Source organism: Molossus molossus, unplaced genomic scaffold, assembly GCF_014108415.1.
Source record: "Molossus molossus isolate mMolMol1 unplaced genomic scaffold, mMolMol1.p scaffold_m16_p_3, whole genome shotgun sequence".
Taxonomy (NCBI): Eukaryota; Metazoa; Chordata; class Mammalia; order Chiroptera; family Molossidae; genus Molossus; species Molossus molossus.
In genome coordinates, this window is record NW_023425366.1 from 79,591,515 (window position 1) to 79,611,776 (window position 20,262).

Sequence of the window (20,262 nt, forward strand, 5' to 3'; positions counted from 1 at the left end):
AACAGGACATACAAAATGGCTAAGAAACATATGAAGAAATGCTCAACATCACTAATCATCAGAGAGATGCAAATTAAAACAACTATGACGTATCACCTCACACCTGTCAGAATGGTCGCTATCAACAAATCATCAAACAACAAGTGTTGACGAGGTTGTGGAGAAAAGGGCACTCTATTACACTGCTGGTGCGAATGCACACTGGTGCAGCCACTATAGAAAACACTATGGTGTTACCTCAAAAATTCAAAATTGAACTGCCATTTGACTCATTGATTTCACTTCTAGGAATATATCCTAAGAAGTCTGAAACACCAATCAGAAAGAATATATGTACCCCTATGTTCATAGCAGCACTATTTACAATAGCTAAGATCTGGAAACAACCCAAGTGTCCATCAATAGATGAGTGGATTAAAAAGCTGTGGTACATGTACACAGTGTAATACTATACAGCTGTAAGAAAAAAAGATTTCTTATCCTTTGAGATGGCATGGAAGGACCCTAAGAGTGTTATGCTAAGTATAATAAGCCAATCAGAGAAAGACAAATATCACATGATCTCACTTATTTGTGGAATATAATGAACTAAACAAACTGCTGAGCAATATTAATCCAGAGACATGGAGGTGGGATACAGGCTAACAAGCCTCAGAGGAGGGGGGCGTGTTGCAGGGGAAGAGATAAACCACATAACTTACATGCATGTATGCATGACTAATAAACATAGACAACAAACCTGGGGATGGAGTGGGGGGAAGGGGAAGAGGGTGTCAATGGGGGAAAAATGAGAAACATCTGTAATAAAAACAAATTAATAGATAAAAATTTTTTTAAAGAATGCCATCAGCCCTGGCCAGTTTGGCTCAGCGGTTAGAGCGTCGGCCTGCGGTCCTGAGAGACCCGGGTTCAGTTCCCGCTAAGGGCGCGTACCTCGGTTGCAGTTTGTCCCCGGCCCTGGTCGGTTGTGCGGGTGGCAGCCACTCGATGTGTTCCTTTCATGTCGATGTTTCTCTCTCTCTCTCTCTCTCCCTCTCTCTCTCTTCCTCTCTCTCCCTCCCACTCTACCTGAACAAAAAATGGAAAAATGTCCTCCGGTGAGGATAAAAAAAAAAAAGAATGCCATCAATTTCTAGATGTTAATTTTTTATCCTGCTATTTTGCCAAATTGGTTTATTAAATCTAGTAAATTTTTTATGAAGTCTTTAGGGTTTTCTATGTACAATATCATGTCATCTGCAAATAATGACAGTTTCGCTTCCTCCTTTCCAATTTGGATCCCTTTTATTTTTTCTTCTCATCTAATTGCTGTGGCTAAGATTTTCAGTACTATGTTAAATAAGAGTGGCAAAAGTGGGCATCCCTGTTTTGTTCCTGTTCTTAATGGAAATGCTTTTAGATTTTGCCCATTGAGTATGATGTTGGCTGTAGGTTTTTCATATATGGTTTTTATTCTGTTGAGGTATGATCCCTCTGTTCTCACATTGCTGAGTGTTTTTATCAGAAATGGATGCTGGATATTCTCAAATGCTTGTTCAGGGTCTATTGATATGATTATATGATTTTTATCTTTTGTTTTGTTTATGTGCTGTATCACATTTTTTGATTTGTGAATATTGTACCAGTCTTGCATCCCTGGGAAGAATCCCAGTTGGACATGGTGAATAATTTTTTTGATGTTTTGCTGGGTCCAATTCGCTAATATTTTAAGGATTTTGGCATCTATGTTCACCAGAGATATTGGCCTGTAGTTCTCTTTCTTTGCACTGTCTTTATCTGCTTTTGGAAATAGAATTATGCTGGCCTCATAAAACAAGTTTGGTAGTCTCTATTCTTGAAATTTTTGGAATAGTTTGAGGAGAATTGGTGTTAGATCTTTGAATGTTCCGAAAACTTCTCTGTGAATCCAGCCAGGCCTTGGCTTTTGTTTGCTGGGAGTTTCTTGATTACATCTTCAATTTCCTTTGTTGTTGGCTTCTTCAACTATTCTATCTCTAACAGGTTCAGTGTTGGGAGACTGTGTGATTCTAGAAATTTGTCCATTTTGCCTAGATTGTTTGATTTTTTTGGTGTATAATTGTTCATAGTATTTGTTAACAATCCTTGTATTTCTGTGGTGTCAGTTGTTACTTCTCCTCTATTCTTTCTAATTTTGTTTATTTGGGTCCTCTCTTTGTTTCTTGGGGAGTCTGGCTAAGGGTCTATCAATAATGTTTATCTTTTCGAAGAACCACTTTTTGTTTCATTGATCTTTTGAATTGTTTTTTAGTCTTTATATCATTTATTTATGCTCTGACCTTTACTATTTCTTTCCTTCTACTTGCTCTGGGTTTTTATTTTATTTTTTTTCTTTACTTTCTAGTTCTTTAAGTTGTGAGGTTAGATAGTCAATAAAAATTATTCCTGTTTCTTGAGGGAGGCCTGTAGTGCTATGTACTTCCCTCTCAGAACTGCTTTCACAGCATCCCACAAATTTTGTGCTGTTATATGTTCATTTTTATTAGTTTCCAGAAAGTTTTTTATTTCTTCCTTGATCTCCTTGGTAACCTATTCATTGTACAATAACATGCTATTTAGCCTCAGTGTATTTGACTGTTTTCGAGTGTTTTTATTGTAACTGATTTCTAGTTTCATGCTATAGTGATCTGAAAGGATGCTTGATATGATTTCAATCTTCTTGAACTTGTATATACTTAGTTGTTGTCCTAATATGTGATCTTTCTTTCAGAATGTCCCATGTGCACTTGAGAAGAATGTGAATTCTGCAGTTTCAGGATGTAATTCCCTGTAGATATCTATTAAATCTATTTGACCTAGTGCATCATTTAGAGTCTCGGTTTCCTTGTTGATTTTTTGTCTACAGGATTAATCCAGTGATGTCAGTGGGGTGTTGAAGTCCCTTGCTATAATTGTATTGCTGTTGATTTCTTCTTTGAAGTCCTCCAAAAGTCTTTTAATGTATTTTTGTGCTCCTATATTGGGTGCATATATATTTACCCAGGTTATATCTTCCTGTTGGGTAGATTCTTTAAATATTATGTAGTGGCCTTCTTTGTCTCTAGTTATGGCCTTTATTTTGAAGTCTATTTAATCAGATATGAGTATTGCCACCCCAGCTTTTATTTTCCTTTCCATTTGCTTGAAAAATTTTTTCAACCCATCACTTTCAACCTATGGTTTTCTTTTGTTGTGAGGTGGGTATCTTGTAAACAATGTATATATGAGTCATACTTTCTTATCCATTTAGCTACTTTGTGTCTGTTGATTAGAACATTTACTCCATTGACATTTAAGATTATTATCTATATGTACTTATTTATTGCAATTTTTATTTATTATGGTTATGTTTCTCTTCCTATTTCTTCTGCTAATTATAGCAGCCCTTTGAACATTTTTTGCAGTACTGGTTTGTTGGTAATATATTCCCTTAGCCTTTTTTTTGTTGTTGTTGTTGTTTGGTCTGGAAACTCTTTATTTGACCTTCTATTTTGAATGATAGCCTTGCTAGGTAGAGTAGTCTTGGATTCAGATCCTTGTTTTTCATTACCTTGATTACTTCATGCCATTTCCTTCTGGCCTATAGTGTTTCTGTTGAGAAGTCAGCTAATCGCCTTATGGGAGTTTCTTTGTGGGTAACCTGTTGCTTATCTATTGCTGCCTTTAGGATTCTCTCTTTGTCTTTAATTTTTAGCATTATGTGTCTTGGTGTGAGCCTGTTTGGTCTTTTCTGGCCTAGGTTTCTTTACCAAGCTAGAAAAGTTTCTGTCACAATTGCTTTAAATATATTCTCTAACCTTTGCTCATTTTCTTCTTCTTCTGGCACACCTATGATGCAGACATTGTTACATTTTATATGTTCCCACAGTTTCCTTAAAATGTCTGCCTGTTTTTTCTGTTTTTTGTTTTTGTTTTTTTTAACTTAATTAATTTATTTTTGTTACAGATGTTTCTCCTTTATTCCCCATTGACACTCTCCCCTCTATCCCCACCCCACCCCATCCCCAGCTTTGTTGTCCATGGTCATCAGTTATGCATATGCGCATATAAGTTCTGTAGTTTATCTCTTCGCTCCCCCTACCCCCTCTTCTGAGGGTTGTCAGTTTGTACCCTATTTTCATGTCTCTGGGTATACCCTGTTCCTCAAACTGTTATGTTCATTATACTACAAAAATAAGTGAGATAATGTGATATTTGGCTTTCTCTGCTTGGTTTGTTTTGCTTAGAATAATACTCTCCAGGTCCCTCTATCCCATCTCAATGGATACGAGATTTTTTTTTCTTACAGCTGCATAGTACTCCATTGTGTATATGTACCATAGCTTTTTACCCATTCAGTTACTGATGGATACTTTAAATGTTTCCAGATCTTAGCTATTGTCAATACTGCTACTATGAACATGGGGGTACATATATTCTTTCTGATTGGTGCTTGAGGTTTCCCAGGATATATTCCTAGAAGTGGGATCACTGGGTCAAATGACACTTCAATTCTTAATTTTTTGAGGTAACACCATAGTGTTTTCCATAGTGGCTACTACAGCCTGCATTACCATGAGCAGTGTACTATAGTCCCCTTTTTTCCACACCATCGCCAACACTTGTTGTTTGATGATTTGTTGATGGCAGCCATTCTGACAGGTATGAGGAGGTACCTCATTGTTGTTTTAATTTGTATCACTTTGATGATTAGTAATGTTGAACATTTCTTCATATGTCTCTTGGCCATTTGTATGTCCTATTTGGAGAGGTGTCTATTTAGGTCCTCTGCCCATTTTTTAATTGGGTTCTTTGTCTTCCTTTTGTTGAGTTGTGTGAGCACTCTATATATTTTGGAAATTAACCCCTTATCTTATGTATCATTGGCAATTATGCTCTACCATACAGTGGGTTCCCTCAGCATTTTGATGACTGTTTCTTTTGCTGTGCAGAAGCTTTTTAGTTTGCTGTAATCCCATGTGTTCATTTTTTTCTTTTGTTTCTTTTGACTTAGGTGATATGTCAGAGAAAAACCTGCGGCGTTTGATATCTGAAATTTTGTTGCCTACATTTTCTTCTAGGATTTTTATGGATTCACGTGTCATATATAAGTCTTTTTTTCATTTTGAATTTATTCTTGTGTGTGGTGTAACTTGATGGTCTAGTTTCATTTTTTGCTTGTAGCTGACCATTTTTCCCCAACATCATTTATTAAAAAGGCTAACTTTACTTCATTGTATGCTCTTGCCACCTTTATCAAATATTAATTGAGCATAATGTCTTGGGTCAAATTTTGTGTTCTCCATTCTGTTCCACTGATCTATATGCCTGTTCTTTTGCCTTTCAATTACAGTAGCTTTGTAGTATAACCTGGTATCTGGTATTGTGATCCCACCAACTTTGTCCTTCTTTATCAAGATTGCTGTGGCTATTTGGGGTTTTCTTTGGTTCCATAAGGACTTTTAAAGTATTCTAGTTCTGTAAAATATGTCATTGGTCTTTTGATGGGGATTGCATTGAATATATAGATTGCTTTGTGTAGTATGGACATTTTAATGATGTTAATTCTTGGAATCCATCAACAAGATGTGTGCTTCCAGTTTTTTTTATATCTTCCTCTATTTTTTTTTTTTCAATGTCCTGTAGTTTTCTGCATATAGATTCTTTCCTTCTTTGGTTAAGTTTATTCCCAGGTATTTAAATTTTTTTGCTGTGGTGAAAAAAGGGAATTTTTTTTTTTTTTTTTTTTTTTTTTAGTTTCTTTTTCTGAGATTTCATCATTGTGGTATAAGAATGCTGTCAATTTATTTACATTAATTTTGTATCCTGCTATTTTGCCAAATTTGTTTATTAAGTCTAGTAAATTTTTGATGGAGTCTTTAGAGTTTTTATTTATAACACCATATCATCTGCAAATAATGACAATTTTACTTCCTCCTTTCCAATTTAAATCATATATATATATATATATATATATATATATATATATATATATTTTTTTAATGTCTAATTGCTGTGGCTAAGACTTCCAGTACTATGTTAAATAAGAGTTGCAAATGTGGGCATTCCTGTCTTGTTCCTTTTCTTTTTTTTATCCTCACCCGAGGATATTTTTCCATTTTTTGTACAGATAGAGTGGGAGGGAGGGAGAGGAAGAGAGAGAGAGAGAGAAACATTGATGTGAAGGGACACATCAAGTGGCTGCCACCCGCACGACCAACCAGGGCCGGGGACAAACTGCAACCGAAGTACGTGCCCTTAGCAGGAACTGAACCCGGGTCTCTCCGGACCGCAGGCCTACGCTCTAACCACTGAGCCAAACTGGCCAGGGCTTGTTCCTTTTCTTAAGGGAAATATTTTTAGTTTTTGCCCACTGAATATGATGTTTGTTGTAGGTCTTTCATATATGGCCTTTATTATGCCAAGTTATGATCCCTCTATTCCCACATTGCTGAGCATTTTTATCAGAAATGGGTGCTGGATTTCGTCAAATGCTTTTTCTGCATCTATTAATATGATCATGTGGTTTTTATCTTTTATTTTGTTTATGTGGCATATTACATTTAGTGATATGTGAATATTGGACCAGCTTTGCATTCCTGGCGTGAATCCCACTTGATAATGGTGAATAATTTTTTTGACGTATTGCTGGATCCGATTTGCTTGTATTTTGACATCTATGTTCATCAGGGATATTGGCCTGTAGTTTTCTTTCTTTGTAGTGTCTTTTTCTGGTTTTGGAATTAGAATTATGCTAGCCTCATAAAATGAGTTTGGAAGTCTTTTTTCTTCTTAAATTTTTTGAAAGAGTTTGAGGAAAATGAGTGTTAGTTCTTCTTTGAATGTTCGGTAAAACTCTCCTGTGAAGCCATCCAGGCTTGTGCTTTTGTTTGGTGGGAGAGTCTTGATTACATGTTCAATTTCCTTAGTTCTTATTGGTCTGTTCAAGTTTTTCTAACTCTTCCCGGTCTAGTTTTGGGAGACCTTGTGTGTCTAGAAATTTGTCCACTTTGCTTAGATTGTCTAATTTGTTGCCATAAAATTGTTCATAATCTTTGTTAACGATTCTTTGTATTTCTGTGATGTCAGTTGTTATTTCTCCTCTTTCATTTCTGATTTTGTGTATTTGGGTTCTCTCTTTTTATTTCTTGGTGAGTATAGCTAAGGGTCCATCACTCTTGTTCATCTTTTCAAAAAACCAGCTCTTTGTTTCATTGATCTTTTAAATTGTTTGTTTTTCTTTGTTTTGTTTTGTTTTTTTGTTGTTTTGTTTTGTTTTTTTTTGGTCTCTATGTTGTTTATTTCTTCTCTGATCTTTACTATTTATTTTCTTCTACATGCCTTGGGTTTTCTTTTTGCTTGCTGTTTAGTTCTTTAAGTTGTGAAGCTAGATTGTCAGTTAGAAATTTTTTTGTTTCTTGTGGTAGGCCTGTAGTACTATAAACTTCCCTCTCAGAACTACTTTCACTGCATCCCATAGATTTTGTGTTGTTGTGTGTTCATTTTCATTGGTTTCCACGAAGTTTTTCATTTCTTCCTTGATCTCCTTGGTAACCCATTCATTGTTTAATAATATGTTATTTAGCCCTCATGTGTTCAAATGTCTTTGCATGTTCTTGTTGCAATTGATTTCTAGTTTCATGCCATTGTGATCTGAGAAGATGCTTGATATGATTTCAGTCTTCTTGAACTTGTAGAGACTTAGTTTGCATCCTAACATGTGGTCTATCTTTGAGGATTTTTTGTGTGCCCCTGAGAAGAATGTGAATTCTGTAGTTTTGGGGTGTAATTCTCTGTAGATATCTATTGAATCTATTTGGTCTAGTGCTTCATTTATTGTGTCTATTTCCTTGTTAATTTTTTGTCTAGGGGGGGTCTATCCTGTGATGTCAGTGGGGTGTTGAAGTCCCCTGCTATAATTTGTTGCTGTTGATTTCTTCTTTGAAGTCCAGTAGAAGATTTTAAATATATTTTGGTGCTCCTATATTGGATGCATATATGTTTACCAAGGTTATATCTTTCTTTCGGATAGATCTTTTCAATATTATATAGTGGCCTTCTTTATCTCTAGTTATGGCCTTCATTTTAAAATCTAATTTATCAGATATGAGTATTGCTACCCCAGCTTGTTTTTTATTTCTGTTTGCTTGGAAGATTTTTTTCCATTTCTTCATTTTCAACCTATGTGAGTCTTTTGTTGGGTCTCTTGTAAACAACAAATATGTGAGTTATACATTCTTATCCAATCAGCTACTCTGTGTCTTTTTATCAGAGAATTCAATCTATTTACTTTTAGGATGATTATTGATATGTCCTTATTTATTGTCATATTTGTTTAGTGTGGTTATATTTTTCTTTCTATTTCTTTTACTGATTACAACAGTCCTTTTCACATTTCTTGCAGTGCTGGCTTGGTGCTAATATATTCCCTTATTCTTTTTGTGTGTGTGTCTAAGAAGCTCTTTATTTGACCTTCTATTTTGAATGATAGCCTTGCTGGATGGAGTAGTCTTAGCTTCAGATTTTTGTTTATCATGACCTTGATTATTCATGCCATTTACTTGTGGCCTTTAGTGTTTCTGTTGAGAAGTCAGCTGAGAGCTTTATGGGGTTTTTTTTTAGGTAACCTGTTGCATATCTCTTGCTGCCTTTGGGATTCTCTCTTTGTTTTTAATTTTTGGCATTTTAATTACTATGTGTCTTGGTATGGGCCTGTTTGGATTTTTCTTGCTTGGAGCTCTCTGTGCTTCTTGAACTTGAATGCCTTTTTCCTTCACCAAACTAGGGAAGTTTTCTGTCACTAATTCTTCAAATATATTCTCTAACCCTTGCTCATTTTATTCTTTTTCGGGAACTCCTATGATGTAAATATAATTACATTTCCAGTTGTCCCACAGTTCTCTTAAGCTATCTTCCTATTTTCTAATTGTTTTTGTTTTGTTTTTTGGTTTTCTCATTGGTTGATTTTTTTCTACCTTGTGTTCTAATTCTCTGATCTGGTCCTCAGCTTCCTCTGCTCTGCTGTTTAATCTTTCCAATGCGTTGTTTATTTCTGCTTTGTCATTCTTCATTTCCAGTTGGTTGGTTTTCAGTGTTTCTGTATCTTTAATCATGGTTTTGATGTCCTTTCTCATGCTTTTGAACTTCCTCAAGGTCATGGCTCTGAACTCTACCTCTAATAACTTCCTTAACTGCATTTTATTTCTCTCATCTTTGGTAGAGGTTTCTTGTTCTTTCATTTGGGATTTGTTTGCTTGTTTCACCATTTTGGCTGTCTCCGTGGGTTTTGGAGCTGCTAAAGTTTTCCTGTGGCTCTTGGTGTTCTGTTGATTGTGGCTTCCTCTACTGGGCTTGGGTGAATGTAGGAGGACCCATGTTAAACACCACTGTCAAGTCTTACTTTCCTGGGTAGATTTGCATGCCAAGCTTAGGTTCAGTTATCTTCTAGCTATTTTCTGCCATCTATTAGGCTCATTTACTTGATAATCTTTGGATTATATTCCTCAGCGGAATGAAGGTACAGGGTAAGAGGATTTCCAGCAGGTGGGGCAATGGTCTTTTCCTTTTCCCCTCTTTGCTTGCTGGAACATACTAGTTGTTAATCAGGCTCAATGTGTATTTTTCTGGCCTGGCAGTGTTCATTTACTAAGGGAGGGGCAGTTGCTTCTCCTTGGGGCTCTGGGAAGGGGCTCTTTGAGTAAATGGCTACTGTTCTATGAGAGAGTAATTCAGCATAAAACTCCCGATGTCCTCTGTCCCACCTCTCTCCGCTGAGCCAGGAACTCTGAACTTTCTTCATATAGTTCCAGTCAAGTTTGCCCTTTCTCTGCCAGAGCCCACAGTAAATGGCTGTAGCTTATTTAGTGCTCTAGCCCTTCAGAGCCTTTTTTCCTGTGCCTCTCCTTGCTGGACGAAGCCTCAGCTGTGGTGATCTCACCTTTCACTGTCCCGCCACTCTGTTGAGGGGGGCAGGTAATGGCACCCCTCTGTGCTGTGGAACCAGCTTGGGGTTTTAATCACTGACTTCTCAGAGGGAACTGCTCACAGCTCAAACAGCCCTCAGCTGCTATCCATGGGTTCCCAGTCCACCCTCTCACACCTCCACAGTTCCTACCAGGCTCAATTTGGAATTCTCTTTCCATTCCTGGTTATAAGTTTTCTCTTCATCTGTTTTTCAGCTGGTTTATCCCAATGATTTGTCTTTTATTTTATTTTTTACTGATTTTATGTTATTTATTTATTTATTTTTCTCTCTCTCTTTTTTTTTTTTTCCAAATCTTTATTTTTGGATGTAAAATGTATTACAGATGTTCCACATTTTTCCCCCATTGACCCCCTCCTCCCCACTCCCGCCCCCCTCCCACCTTTTCCCACACTATTGTCTGTGTCCATTGGTTATGCATATAAGTCTTTGGTTTATTTTTTCCCATCCCCCCAACCCCTTTCCCTTTGAGGTTTGTCAGTCTAGCAATGAAATTGTGCTTCTTAATCCCTTCACCTTTTTCACCCATTCCCCCAACCCCCTTCCCAACTGGCAACCAACAAAATGTTCTCTGTATCTATGAGAATGTTTCTGTTCTTCCTGTTCATTTTGTTTGTAGATTCCATTGTTGATAGATATGTATTCATTGCCATTTTGTTTGTTCATACATTTTATCTTTTTCTTCAAAAAGACCCTTCATCATTTCATATAATAACCATTTGGTAGTGATGAACTCCTTTAACTTTTTCTTGTCTGGGAAAGTTTTTATATGTCCATCAATTCTAAATGACAGCTTTGCAGGATAGAGTAATTTTGGTTGTAGGTTCTTGGTTTTCATCACTCTGAATATTTCTTGCCACTCCCTTCTGGCCTGCAAAGTTTCTTTTGAGAAATCAGCTGACAGCCTAATGGGTAGTCCCTTGTAGGTAACTAGCTGCCTTTCTCTTGCTGCTTTTGAGATTCTCTCTTTGTCTTGAACCTTTTGCATTTTGATGATGATGTGTCTTGGTGTGTGCCTCTTGGGGTTCATCTTGTTTGGGACTCTCTGTGCATCCTGGACTTGTATGTCTGTTTCCTTCACCAAGTTAGGAAAGTTTTCTGCCATTATTGTTTCAAACAGGTTTTCGATTTCTTGTTCTCTCTCTTCTCCTTCGGGCACCCCCAAGATGCGAATGTTGGCACGCTTGAAGATGTCCCAGAGGCTCCTTACACTATCCTCATTTTTTTGGATTCTTTTTTCTTTTTGCTGTTCTGATTGGGGATTTTTTGCTTCCTTATATTCCAAATCGATGGTTTGCTCCTTGGATTTACATACTCTATTATTGAAGCTGTGTAAATTATTGTTTATTTCAGTTAATGCCTCCTTTAATTCTAACTATGTATCCATGATTTCTAACTGGTCCTTTTTTATGCTCTTGAGGCCCTCCCTAAGTTCACTGAGGTTCTCACTAAGTTCATTGAGCATCCTTATAAGCAGTATTTTAAACTCAGTATCTGTTAGGTTGCTTATCTCCCTTTCGCTTAGTTCTTTTATTGGGGTTTTGTTCTGTTCTTTCATTTGGGACTTGTTTCTTTGTCTCCTCATTTTGGCTGCCTCCCTGTGTTTGTTTCTGTGTATTACTTAATGAGAGGTATGGGGCTCGCTGAGACCCGATGCTGCTCGTTTGAAAGAATTTAGGAAAAACCTGAAGCAGGATCCAAGACAGGCCAATCCTACAGCTAAGCAAGTGGCAACAGCTTGGGTGGGCTTGAAAGTTGTGTGGGGCAGGGCGGGGCCTCAGGGAGTCACCAGGGTGGGGCTACCAGTGTGAGCCAGGTTGCTGGAGTCCCAGATATGGAGACTGTCTGCCGCCCCAGGAAGGGCTCACCAAAGGAACAAAGGCCTCTTACAACACGTTTGTCCCCGAGGAAGCCCCCTCTCCAGCCCTCGCTCCAGTGCTAAACAGCTCAGTTCTTCCCTGTGTGTCTCTGGCGCCCCTCGAGCTGCCTCCCCTCCGAGCTTAGAGGGAGAGAGTCCGATAAGTCCGTGCGCCGCCCTTTAGGGAGCTGCCTGGGGCTCCAGCCAGGTCAGCTTCCCTGAGCCTCAGTTTCCGCTGGTTTTTCCAGCCAGAAGTTATGGGGATTCTCTTCCTGGCACTGGAACCCTGAGCGGGGCACGTGGTGTGGGACGGGGACCCCTCAGTCCTCAGGATGGACCTTCCCAGCCACGGGAGCCTCCTGATTTTTATCCACCACGCTTGGGTGTGGGACCAGCCTGTCTCGCTGCCGCGCGCCGCCGCCCCTCCTACCAGTCTGGATGTAGCTGCTTTTTTTTTTTTTTTTAATTCCGTAGTTGTACGACTTCCATTCAGCTTGATTTCAGGCGGTTTTGAATGATGGTTGTTCTGTAGTTTAGTTGTAACTTTGATGTGGTTGTGGGAGGACGCGATACCGCATTTACCTACGCTGCCATCTTGACCGGAAGTCCCAATGATTTGTCTTTATTTTAGTTGTAATTCCAGTTTGGTCCTGGAAGATAGTCTGTGTAGTTTTCATTCACTCCACCACCATTTTTCTTCTCTCCAAGATGCAAGTTCTTTCCAAGAAAATTTTTTTACAAAAGCAACTGGGCTTAGACTCATTCCTTCTGAGCTGCAGCATAAGGGCAGCAACTTGATAGGCACCAGATACATCATATCACTTATTTAAAAAACAAAAGTATTGTCCTTCTTCAAACAATCTGTTGCCTGAGGTTAGATTGGGTGTGAAAGTCAATTCTTCCAGGTATGAAATGGGGGATAACTGTATTGCTGCATGTGGTGATAGACACAAGGAAGGAACTTAGTTCTCTCATGTGTTTAATTTGAGGTAGAAAACTAACATTTGAGTAAGACCTCCTGAAAGTAGTGAGACATTATAGGTTTTGAGTGTCCATAGTAAAACTGAACCACCAATGCAAATACCATAGATTTAGTGATTAGAATAAAATGGGAAAATGAATCATTTAAGGAAAGAGATCAATAACAAGTTCAAGGTGATACTGAATTTTGATAGGCAGAATCATAAAACTATCAACAAAACCAGAAGCTTATAGATCCAAAGAGAATGGTGAAATCTGCATTTGCTGAGCACTTACCAGGTGTCAAGTACTATTCTCTGCACTTTCTTATGTTTCCTCATTTAAAATTCAGAGCAACCTAGAGGTACATATTGTTAATCTCATTTTACAAATAGGAAACCTATAGTCCAGAGAAAGTGATTTGACTAAGGCCAGGGCTAATTTATGTTAGAGCCATTGTTCAAATTCAGATTAATCTGTCTTAGTTAAAAGCCTGTGGGTTTCACTGTAACTCTGTGTCTTCGACTCTCCTGTATTATGGTTTAAAGCCAGAGGAAATGGAAAACCTAATAGTGTTACCTTTCATAACTCCTGCAGCCTACAGTGAATTTTTACATTTTATTACACAATTGGTAATTGGCATATTTATCTTTTAAAATATCTCCGTAATTGTGTATGGCTTTGTAATGACATCTCATCTTGAGGATAATAATAATTATATGAATTTACAATGATGATGGTTGTACCTAGAGCTTTGATTGACAAGTAACGATAGCTAAGGACCCCCTGCCCCACCAATAAAAGATTATCCATATCATTGTAGTTAATATATGAAAAGTGCCTAGCATCTAATAAACAATAAGTAGCAAATTTTATTATTAATATCTTATAATTAATTATCTCCAATAATATTATCTTCAACTTGCAAGTGAAGAAGACCAACTATCTTTTTTTCATTGTCAACAAGATCTACTAAATATGACTGATTATTTGACCAACTCATGGTGAATCCTTCCTCCTACTCAATAAATATCTGAACCATTCAAGTCCTACTCAATCATATGCAGTTTTGGTGACACGGGAAAAACTGGTATTCATGCCACCTGTCACTACCAGAACCAATCATTAGAGATAAGGACTCTGTCTTTATGGACACTTTGTTCGGATGGCCAGCGATCTGAGAAGATGACAGGTTATGTACCCTAAAGACCATCTTACATTTCAAGACAACCTTTTTTATAAGGAAAAGAAAAATGTAGGTAAAGAGTTTGGAATTCATAAGAAAGTAGGTAAGGGGCTTGGAATTCAGGGAAAAGGTTAATAGGAAAAAAGCTGCAATCCTGTAAATTTCCTAGCATCCCTTCTTCTGTTGATTGGTGATTATCTGCACCCTGGGAGAATATGTTGTTCTCTCCCTGGAGCACAATGACTCAGATCTCATCTTGATCACTAGCAATCCTCCTGGGGCACAAGAGTCTAAATGCTTGTGGGTCTCCTGGAGTCAGGAGAGATCCTGTCATACATTTCAGTTACTGGAACTATAGCTTTCTGCATGCATTAATTACCAAGCCTATTAACTATAGAACTGAAGCTAACATTTTTTAACTTCTTGATTTCCCCATCATTGACACATTCTTTCTATTTTTAATTTACTGTTACTTTATTTGTTTTTACACATTTATCTCTTCTCAATTAAATAGCAAGCTTAAGAACAGAGTCTTATCTTATGTATTCTTACACCTAGTTTAACATTTTGAACCACAAATATTGTAGACCGGGTGTGTCAGGAAGGAAGAAACTCTTCCTCTGAGCTCTTTGCATGCTTGTACAATAGCATCACTTTTCTGTTGAGCAGGGGCCATTTCAAGGCACCCTAAAGGACAATAATGTAGGCACTGATTAATACTGTTGTTCTGATTACCTTTGGATGACATTGTAGTAGGCAGTTAGAAAGTCATGAGCAGAGTAGAAATGATGGGCCAGGTGCAGAGGGTTTTGCAGGGTGGAGAGCCCCAAGTGTCTAGCAATGGGCTAAACTATAAGCCCTTGTATGACCCTTAAGCATTAACCACAGAGATGACATCTAGGTCTCAGCTGTGTTTCAGTTCCAGGCCAAGAAAAGCTACAAAACCTGGCAGAGCCATGCTATGGCTGACCTCAGGACCAGCTGCAGTGATTAATGACCAATCAGTGGACCACGACCCTGAGGAGACATGGAGAAAGCTGATGAGTATTCTATTGAGATCTTCTGCTGTGACTCAGATGAAAGCCCCCAGGATGGAGGACTCAGCCTGGCTCTCTCTGGAGCATGCTCTGTCTTTCCCCACGCCCCTCACCCCTTTCATTCCCTAGGGCATTCTTTCTTCTTCTTCTTCTTCTTCTTCTTCTTCTTCTTCTTCTTCTTCTCTCTCTTCTTCTTCTTCTTCTTCTCTCTCTCTCTCTCTCTCTCTCCCCCCCCCCCAAGCTCCAAGGTCCTTTCTTTTGCTGTATTTGTTTCTTGAGCTCATTTCTTCTAAGACTCACTTCTACCTCCGTGACTTTCTAAATAATCTGTCTCTTATAATTCGAGTCTTGGCTCTGAATTCTTCTCTTAGCCAGAACTCAAGAACTGAGGTTGCTGAACCGAGGTCTAACACCTGGTGCCATTTTATCACCACCAACAATATCACTCTTCTTGTATGAGCCAAAGTTGGCTTTTTGATAGGCAAGTCCCTACAAGAATAGGCAGGTTCATGCCCTTTGCCTGAAGCAGTGCTTTGTCCTGCCTTAAGCTACCTTAGAAAGAACACTTTTTCATTTCTATTCCTTACTTAGATCTTTGGAAGGTGAAAAAAGTGAGTGCCGAGATTTTGAGAAAACAAATACGGATATTCAGCTTCCCAAGGAACCAGAAGAATATTCTTCATCTTAGACCTTTAGCATGATCTTGCTAAAAACACACTACAGAGATAGTTGGTTTAAAGTTGAGGAAGCTAATGCAGAGAGAAGTCAGAAGCTTATCAAATATCACCATTGAGGAGGAGTCAGGGCCATGTGACACTGGGCTCTACCATTGTGCTCCCTATGTAATACTCTTCAGGTGCCCCCAGTGTCCCCTGGAGATGGGGAGATGGCATGCAAAAACACACTGGTAGGCTTCAAATAGTTAACTTTGCTTAAAGGGGCCCATTCAATAGGCTTTTCATATTAATACCTAAAATTACAGTAATTTGCCTTTTTTTGGACAAATGAATATTTTTCAATTTTAAATATTTTTAAATTTTGATTTTTAAAATCAAAAGGGACAGCCATCAAGTGTTCAGATTGTAAAAAAAATAGTTGAAAACCTAGAGAGACCCAAGCAGCAATCTTCTAGCCTTATTCTTTGTCTAATGGCAAAACCCCACACATCTTGGTCCTCTCACTCAATTTCTTCCCTACTGAGATGAGGGAAGAAATTGTACACAGGAAACCAGACAGATGAAAAAGCTGCCCATCTGGTTAGAATGAGCATTGCCATGTACTTGCTATACAAGTTTCACTATTTTAAAATTATTTTTTCTCTATTGATTTTAGAGAGAAAGGAAGGGAGAGATAGAAACATTGATGAGAGAGAACATTGATTGGCAGCCTCTTGCATGCCTCCCCCACCCCGGGGATGGGGCCCACAACCTGGGCATGTGCCCTGACCGGGAATCAAACCAGCAACCTCTTGATACATGGGTTGATGCTCAATCATTGAGCCACACCGGCCGGGTTATACAGGTTTCACTTTATGACCAAATGTATTCTTTCAAAAATTAAAAGGAGAGGGGAAGAAAGATGCATGCTTTTAAAAACTGAAATTATTTAGAGATAAAACACTAACTCTAGTGCCTTTAACAGGCAACAGCAACTTCTCTCTGAAGTCAAACATCATCCCCAGCTAAGCATTTGTGCTATAAACTTTTCAGGAAAGTTTACCTCAAATTTATTTAAAAAAGAAATAAAATAAGTTTGAATATAGACACTGGCCTAGCCCAGTCTGCATTTGCAAGTTTACATTCTTTATTCAAAACCCTGCATCAGGGACCCCCTCCCCCCGCCCCGAGTCTGCATGTTTCCAGTTCACAGTACATAGAGCCAGTTTTTCTTTTTAATTTTTACTCACTCAGAGCAGCCACATGCAGTGGCCTTTGACGCTGAAACCTCAGGCGGAGCCTTTCCCTAGGTCTGATCACAGCTGTCCAACGTTCCTCCTCAAGAGAATCATATTGTCATGCTCTGTGGATGGGGAAAAAAGTAACCAAATAAAAGCACCTGGTACATGTCAGGCCACTATTCCACCTCTGATTTGCCTTGTAGCTCCTTGTTCCCTTTGAGCTAGCTGATAGTCTGGCTGGTTTGCTGGCCATGGCACCGCAGTTGGCTTCACTTCTCTCAGCGTCTTTCTGGATAGCAATCAGATTACATGGTAGGTCCAGTACTGTGACTGTGGTAAAGATTTTCTGGGCAGGGGGTGGGGTGGGGGTTCCGTGTAAAGCTGACAAAACTATCTTTCTTCATCAGAAATTGACACATTTATCAGTGACACTTTGAGTCCACTGCTAGAAAAATTCAGCGCCTGAAACCTGCTATCCTTCAAAGGCCTGAAGTCCCTGAAATAAATGGTCTGCCTGTTGGGATTCAGTAACTGAATCACAGAGTCCTCACTCTTATTGACTTGGCAGCTGATGATTGCAACTTCTCCCTTGATAACTGTCACATCTTTCATAAACAAATTCTGTCCATCACCAGACTCAATGTAGCTGCTTCTTTAAATCCCTACTTGTAGGACTTCTATTCAGCTAGATTTCCGGCCATTCTGAATGATGGTTGTTGAAGCCTATAATTGTTTATAAGAGGAATACTCAGATCATTTTAAACCAATTTCATTACATAGTCCTTAGAAATAAATTATGTTGCAAGTTCATAATTTATTTTTTCAATTAAAAGCAGGCACGTTGGAATACTGTGTGCATCACTGTTATTGTGTACAGCATTTTGCATCTAAAATTAAAACAAACCCGCCCTGGCCAGATTGGCTCAGAGGTTAGAGCGTCAGCCTGCGGACCGGAAAGTCCCGGGTTTGGTTCCCACTAAGGGCATGTACCTTGGTTGCAGTCTGTCCCGGGCTCTGGTTGGGGTCGTGTGGGTGGAGACTTGTGTCTCTCTCACGTAGATGCTCCCCCCTCCCCCCACTCTATCTGAGGATAAATGCAAAAATGTCCTCAGGTGAGGATAAAAAAAGAAAAACCTTACAAAAATTAATTAATTAAAAAAAAATACTTAATCCCCCCCCCCAAAAAAGAAAAACCTTAAAAATCTCTACCTCGTCGCTACAGAATTCAATTGTTAAAGGATATTAGTACAGAAAACAACTTTCTTTCCAGACACTGAGCCTTTGATGGTTGCAAATTAGTTAATTAGCTAAGGATTAATTTACATTATTCTGCAAATTTTCTGTTAGTTTTAGTGTCTGCCTTAATCACTTTCCAAAAACCTGACAAAGATTTAGAAGAGGCTGTTGGGAATATATTGCATTATAAATCCTCAGATGATAACATCACTCACCTTGTTGGGAAAACTTCTTCTCACCCATCTCAGTACTTCCAGGAGCTCCCACTCCCCCAACAACCACATGAGCTAAGCTGGGTCCGTCCAAGTCCCATGACTGTTACAAACCAGAACTAGAGAAAGCATCTTATCCATTTCGGAAATAAATTGTTACGTACCTAATGACCACAGTTCCAGACACAAGAAAAAAACTGTCCAAGAGTGATTTCAACTCAGAATGATAAACAGAGACAGATGAGAGGAACTTTTGAGCCCAAGATAACTGCTCTCATTCCCATTGTTTATGGAAATCAGCCAGCAAATTGCTCTTTTTTTTTTTTTTTTTTTTTTAGTTTAATAGTTTGAGTCGGGTTCAACCACTTGCAGCCAAAAGAATGCAAACTATTCCAAGAAAATATCTTAAGTTATAATTGCAATTTAACTAAAAACATAAGCTGAATCTTTTGTATATTTTTATTATTATTCTTACTCAGTGAAGGACCTGGCACATAGTAATTGCTTTTTAAAAATTTTTTTTGTTTTTACTAGAGGGCATAGAGGAGATAAATGGTGTTGGAAAATATAAAATAAAAAGAATGGCCCTCATCATCAGAGGCCATAAGGCAGCTTAGTGCAGACTTGGAGGGAAGATGAGATATTTTTGGTCAGGAGGAAGACAGACTGCCCCTCAATGCATTCTGCATAAGTAAAGTTTTACAGACAGTAAAAGGTGGCCTTAGTTCTGTATTGCCAGACCTCACTAAATACTTGAAGTCTTGAATCATTGTCCTATAAATAAAAAGCTCCTAAAGTGTTACTAAGTTGGTATAAATTTGTCTTTCCTCTTACCAAAACTGGGTGATGTCACAATGTCTTTTCTAATTTGGGTACAGCTATTTAGGTAAACTAACATGGCTGTTATATGATTTATATAAGTAGGAAGACACATTCTGACGAAATAATGACCAGGGAACCATCTTGCAAGACCAAATCCTGAAGAGGTCAGTGACCACTTGCCAAACATGTGTTTACAGATGCCATTTATGAACAGGATTTAACTCCAGATCAACATCCTCAGGACCTGACCTTTTTTCTTTCCTCATTTCAAAGGCCTGTATCCAGAACTTGGCTACTTGCCTCATCACCAAAGTCATGCTGACTTTCCAAAAGATAAATATTAATATAATCTAGCAAACACATAAGCTTTGCAGAATGCAGAGAACTAAGAGTTAGACATTACTAGTTTGTAAATTTGGTGAGAGCTTCCAGACCTACTTTAAAAGACATAGTCCCAAAGTCACAACACTTAAGAACAAACAGAGGAGATAAGAATACATCAACTACCAGGGAAAAAAAGTATAAAAGTGTACTGATAGAGAATAAGAGGTGGAAATTTGTGTTGACAGGCAAAAGAATATGCTATACAATCATGAGTCACATAATGACGTTCTGTCAATAATGGATGGTATATATGACAGTGGTTCCATAAAATTATAATGGAGCTGAAAAATCCCCATCACCTAGTGACCTCATAGCCATTGTAACTTCATAGCACAAAATTTACTCATGTGTTTGTGGTGATGTTAATGTAAAACCTACTTCACTGCTAGTTGTATAAAAATATAGAACATACAATTATGTACACAGTACATAGTACTTGATAATGGTAATAAATGACCCTGCTAGTGATTTATGTACTATATAGTATACTATACTTTTTATCATTATTTTAAAATGTACTCTTTCTACCTATAAAAAATAGTTTTCTATATAACAGTATGCCACGTTACAATGGCAGCAGCCTCATACACTCTTGCTTACCATGTCTCTTTGATTGTATCATTTTCTCTTGTGCTTGATTTAATCTCATGCTATTTTATAAATTTAGTGAAGACCAAGTGTGTGGAGTTTATTAAGTCTACAGTAGTTGACA